The 5,637-nt window shown below is 44.8% G+C and overlaps 1 non-coding gene across 1 annotated transcript; it reads right to left on the bottom strand.

Annotated features, from left to right (window-relative positions):
* Window positions 1-4,956: 4,956 nt before the first annotated feature.
* Window positions 4,957-5,060, bottom strand: LOC115832554. Its single transcript, XR_004028086.1, has one exon. It is a non-coding gene; the product is annotated as a U6 spliceosomal RNA (small nuclear RNA).
* Window positions 5,061-5,637: the final 577 nt, after the last annotated feature.

Below are 5,637 nucleotides of genomic sequence, written 5' to 3'. Positions count from 1 at the left end.
GAGCAGACGCTGTTCCCTATTCCAGGTCAGGGTACACTATGCTAATGAGTTCTGGCAATGGCCCAATCAAAATCTAGATGCTCTAGGCTCTGGATAGGTAAGAGCAGCCTGGGAGTCACTTAACCAGCCTGATTCTTCCCAGAATGCCAGCAATGTGATGAATATTCTATGATGTGTCTCTGAACTTCCCCCTCCCTTTATGTTATGAGGACATTTGAACTAAAATGGACATTGAGAAGAACCTCATAAGGAAGTACAGATGTTTTTCTTCTTGTGATGTTACAGGTTGGGCCCCAGGCAGACGATTCACAATAGGTCCTAATTCTCCCACTATTTACCCGGCAGGTAATAGTTCTGTCTCGTGTGTGCAAGAGAGAGAAGACAGACAGACAGAGATAGAGAGATATTATGGTGAGGAAATTTACTGGAATAGACAGTGGATAGCCAACATCCTCTATACCAGAAATACTGAAATGCTATCTTAACCCTAGCAATAACGTCCCACTAATTCTGAGTGTTCTGATCGCCTAAAAATATACAATTCTTGGCTGGGCATGGTGGCTCACGCCTGTAGTCCTAGCACTTTGGGAGGCCGATGTGGGCGGATCACAAGGTTAGGAGTTCAAAACCAGCCTGGCCAAGATGGCAAAACCCCGTCTCTACTAGAAATACAAAAATTAGCCAGGTGTGGTGGCAAATGCCTGTAATCCCAGCTACTTGGGAGACTGAGGCAGAGAATTGCTTGAACCCGGGAAGCGGAGGTTGCGGTGAGCTGAGATTGCGTCACTGCACTCAAGCCTGGGTGACAGAGGGAGGCTCCATCTCAAAAAAACAAAAATAAAACAAAACAAAACAAAACAAAAAAACCGAACAAACAAAAACCAATTATTTCTTCTAGAGATACCCTCAGTGCTATTCTTCCTTTTAGAGACATCCGCAGTACAGCCTAAATCAGTTCAGTTCATATGTTTTGTTCTAGGTAGTCTGCTAGGCCTTGGCAACACAAGAGAGAATGAAAGCCATTAAGAAGTTCATTCTAGTAGAAAAGATGATCAAAGTTACTAAATAAGGCTGATGTAATTTGATGTATAGAATAGAAGTAATAGAAATGAGAAGGCTATTAAGCTGGAGGGAGGAGAGCCAAAGGAAACCCACCAAAATAATGCTCGATGAGCCTTTTGAAGAACAAATAGATATTTATCAAGGCATGAAGGACTGGAAGAGGGTGTTTCGGGGAGTGACAATATCCTGGACCACATGACGAGGGATCAGTACCTGTCAGGAAAGTCCAGACTTTCAAGGATGAGGCTTAGGAGGCAGAGATGATAAGACAAGAAGGCAAAAGGTTTGGAAAGCTTCGTAGTTGCATTCGGCAGCCCCTGATAGATTTCTCATCTGTCTTTCAGTTCATGAACAAATTCCTTTCTTGCCCGAGGTTTAAGACCCTGCTTCATCTTTTTTTTTTTTTTTGAAACGGAGTTTTGCTCTTGTTGCCCAGGCTGGAGTGTAATTGCGCTATCTCGGCTCACCACAACCTCTGCCTCCTGAGTTCAGGCGATTCTCCTGCCTTAGCCTCCTGAGTAGCTGGGATTACAGGCGCACACCACCACGCTCGGCTAATTTTGTGTTTTTAGTAGAGATGGGGTTTCTCCATATTGGTCCGGCTGGTCTTGAATTCCCAAACCCAGGTGATCCATCTGTCTCAGCCTCCCAAAGTGCTGGGATTACAGGCGTGAGCCACCACGCCTGGCCGACACTGCTTGATCTTATTGTACTTTATCTGGCCAATCTTGGTCTCCTCTCTGTAATCCCTTTGTTGGCCAGGAGGACATTTCTCCATCCCTCAGATACATTGTATCAGGACAAAGCCTAAAATTATGCCAGCTGGCGAAAGAGGATGTCTACAGGGTCCAGCTCCAGAATCACAAAGCAGAGTAAAGAGTGGATTTAGTGTCAACAGGCAATAAATCAATCACTGGCACACCTTCATGCTTATTCACTTACTTAGGTCTATTCTCTAGTGTATTTTTCACATCCGTATATCTGAACCCTGTCTACCCTTCAAGATCCCCAAAATGCCACCTCCTTATGAGAGCGTCCCACACTGTTCTAGAACACAAGATTTCTCATTTCTGTGATGCTCTTTTGTTTCTTCTTTGAGACAGGGTCTCACTCTGTCACCCGGGCTGGAGCACAGTGGTGTGATTATGGTTCACGATGGTCTTGCTTTCCTGGGCTCAAGTGATCCTCCCACCTCAGCCTCCCAAGTAGCTGGGGCTACAGGTGCTCACCACCACGTCCCGCTAATTTTTGTATTTTTTGTAAACATGGGACTTCACCATGTTGTCTAGGCTGGTCTTGAACTCCTGGGCTCAAGAAATCGCCTGCCTTGGCCTCCCAAAGTGCTGGAACTACAGGTATGAGCCACAGTGCCCGGCCATGTTGAACTCTTAACTCTGAATTATATGCTGTCTCGTATCGCTTGGAACTAACAGTGTTTTTAAATTACAAAATAAATTCATGATTTTTAAAAAAGTCATATTCTCATCTCCCATAGATTTCCACTGTTAACATGTCAGGCATGTCCTTTCAAACTTTTGTTTTCCCATATCCTTTTTGTTCCCATATAGAACAAAAAGATGTTATTTTTATTTGCAATCCTATTTTACGTGCTTTTAGTTGTTTTGTTTTGTTTGTTTGGTTGATTGGTTTTGTGTTGCTTTTTTTGGAGATAGGGTTTCCCTGTGTGGCCCAGGGTAGACTCAAACTCCTGGGTTCAAGTCATTCTCCCCACTCAGCCTCCCAAGCCGCTGGGACTCCAGGTGCCCGCCACCACATCAGGCTATTGCTTTTTCATTGTTGACGAGTGTTGGTTCTGGCTCCCCAGCGAGGCTGCTAGTTCTTCACGGCCAAGTTGGGATCTTCCACTTTCCCTCTCCTCATAGAAAGACTTGCTGAGTTTCCAGCTGCAGCATCACAGCCATCCTTGTCCCAAGCACCAACCCTACTCGGACACAGGAGGGCGCTGAGAAGCTCTGGTTCCACACTCTGATAGAGGTGTGACATGATGTCCCAGACTAGTAAGGGTATTTTTGCTTTCTTAAGGCCAAGGTCCCAACTTACTACCCAAATTCTCCTAATTGTTTTTGTTTTATTTTGTTTTTTGACACAGGGTCTTGCTCTGTCGCCCAGACTGGAGTGCAGTGGCGCAATCTCAGCTCACTGCAGCTTCCTCCTCCCAGGCTTAACCTATCCTCCCACTTCAGCCTCCCAAGTAGCTGGGACCACAGGCACATGCTACCACACTCAGCTAATTTTAAAAACTTTTTGTAGAGACAGGGTCTCACTGTGTTGACCAGGCTGGGCTCGAACTCCTGGGATCCAGTGATCCACTGCGTCAGCCTCCCAAAGTGCTGAGATTATAGGCGTGAGCCACCTTGCCTGGCCAAATTCTCCTAATTGGATCTCTGTCATTGTTATTAATAACAATAATCATAGTAGCTTCCCTGGACTGCACACTTACAATGAATCAGGCGCCATGCTTAATCACCTGTCTGTATTATCACCCTTGATCCGTACAGCATCCCTATCAGATAGGTACTATTCTTATTATGCCTCTTTTGTGGAGAAGGAGATCAAGGCTCAGACAAATAGTATCACACAGAAATGTAAGTAGCAGAGCTGGGGTAGAACTCAGAGACATGCCTGTTGACCACGGTACTGCATGAAGAGCCCTATGTGTTCAGCATCTGGAGTCTTTGTCTCCACTCCTATAAAATCTGAGTTCTACGTCACTCTTTCCACCCTGTGCCTCCTCCCCTAGAGACAGGAATCCTGCCTTAAGCCAGGTGGCTAGAGGCCCTATTACTTGGTAACTGACCTCAACCACTAATGATTGGATTTCTCAGTATCTCTACTCTTGCATTCCCTGACACTCTGAGGCCTGCCTATTGAGATCATTCTGGTTTTTTTTTTTTTCATCAATAGTGGTGCTTTAGGCATTTTAAGCAGGATAATTATTTGGGTCAGACTATCCCATGCACAGAATTCCCAGACGCAAGATGCCAGCAACATCCCAGTCACAATATCAACCATAACCCACACCTTCATATTTCTACATGTTCGGGAACCAGGGAGGGAGCAATATTGTGCTGCCTTTGGTTTGGGGTGACCATGCCAGACTCTCAGGGCTGACAAGTTTGCCTAGACTATTGCCTGTGGTTTCCAATTCACAGCCTACAAGATACCTTGTTCTACCTAATGGATGAACTTCTACACTTACAGTTCTATCCTTGTGGTATCTACCCTATCTAGTTTCAGCCATTTGCCCAGTTCTTCTACTGTGGACTTTTTTTTTTCTCAAGACAGAGTCTTGCTCTGTCACTCAGGCTGGAGTGCAGTGGCGCAATCTCGGCTCGCTGCAACCTCCTTCTCCCGGGTTCAAGCGATTCTTGTGCCTCAGCCTCCTGAGTAGCTGGGGCTACAGGCGCACGCCACCACGCCCAGCTAATTTTTGTATGTTTAGTAGAAACGGGGTTTCGCCATGTTGTCCAGGCTGGTCTCGAACTCCTGACCTCAGATGATCCACCCACCTCAGCCTCCCAAAGTGCTGGGATTACAAGCGTGAGCCACTGTGCCCGGCTGTTCTATTGTGGACTTTTATTTATCACTTATTGTGTATCCAGCATTTTTCCAAACATTTAGTCCTCACAACCACTTCATGAAATTAATATAAATTTTTAGTTGTTGTACATATTTGTTGGGTACATATGATATTTTGGCTACATGCATAGAATGTGTAATGATCAAGTCAGAGAATTTGGGGTGTCCCTCACCTTGAGTATTTACTGTTTCACATGTTGGGAGTATTTCAAGTCCTCTCTTCTAGCTATTTTGCAACATACAATACATTGTTATTAACTATAGTCATCGTACTCTGCTACTGAATATATTAAGAAATATATGGAATGCTTCACTGACTTGCATGCCATCCTTGTACAGAAGCCATGCTAACCTTCTCGCTATCATTCCAATTTTAGCATATGTGCTGAAGGGAGTACTGGTATTATTAAGCTATATAAGTATGAAATTGGTATAAGAAAACTGAGGCACAGAGAGGTAAAGTAGCTTGATGTTTACAAGGTGGCGTAACCAAACTTTTGGCATCAGCAAATTGACGTGGGTCAAAGGAAAAATATGAACTGGAGAAAAATAATGTTAAAAGTCATTTCCTTCGTGGGAGAGTATGTCTATCTAACATTCTGATCCCTTCTGGTGTCAACATTCCCCTGCCTCCTTACCTCACCATTTTTTAGGAAATTGCCTTTCCCCCAAGGCTGTCCATTAGAACGTTCTGTCCCTTCTGACACAGAGCCTGACCTATTCAGTCTTTCCCTGGAATTTTCCAAATTAGAGGTGGAGGAATTGCTCTTTCATCTCAGATGCCAAATTGTAAGCCTGACCTCAGTCTTGCTGATGGTCATCTCTGCTGCACATGGCAGAATCTGAGAGAATGGAGACAAGAGACGAGCGATGGAAAAAGGAAGGAAGGAGGGAGCACTAAACATAGCCAAGCCCGAGGCCAGCTCCAATCCTCTCTGTTCCAGTTATGTGACCCAACAAATACCTTTTATGCTT

Source organism: Nomascus leucogenys, chromosome 22a, assembly GCF_006542625.1.
Source record: "Nomascus leucogenys isolate Asia chromosome 22a, Asia_NLE_v1, whole genome shotgun sequence".
Classification (NCBI taxonomy): domain Eukaryota; kingdom Metazoa; phylum Chordata; class Mammalia; order Primates; family Hylobatidae; genus Nomascus; species Nomascus leucogenys.
This window is presented reverse-complemented; position numbering and strand designations above follow the sequence as displayed.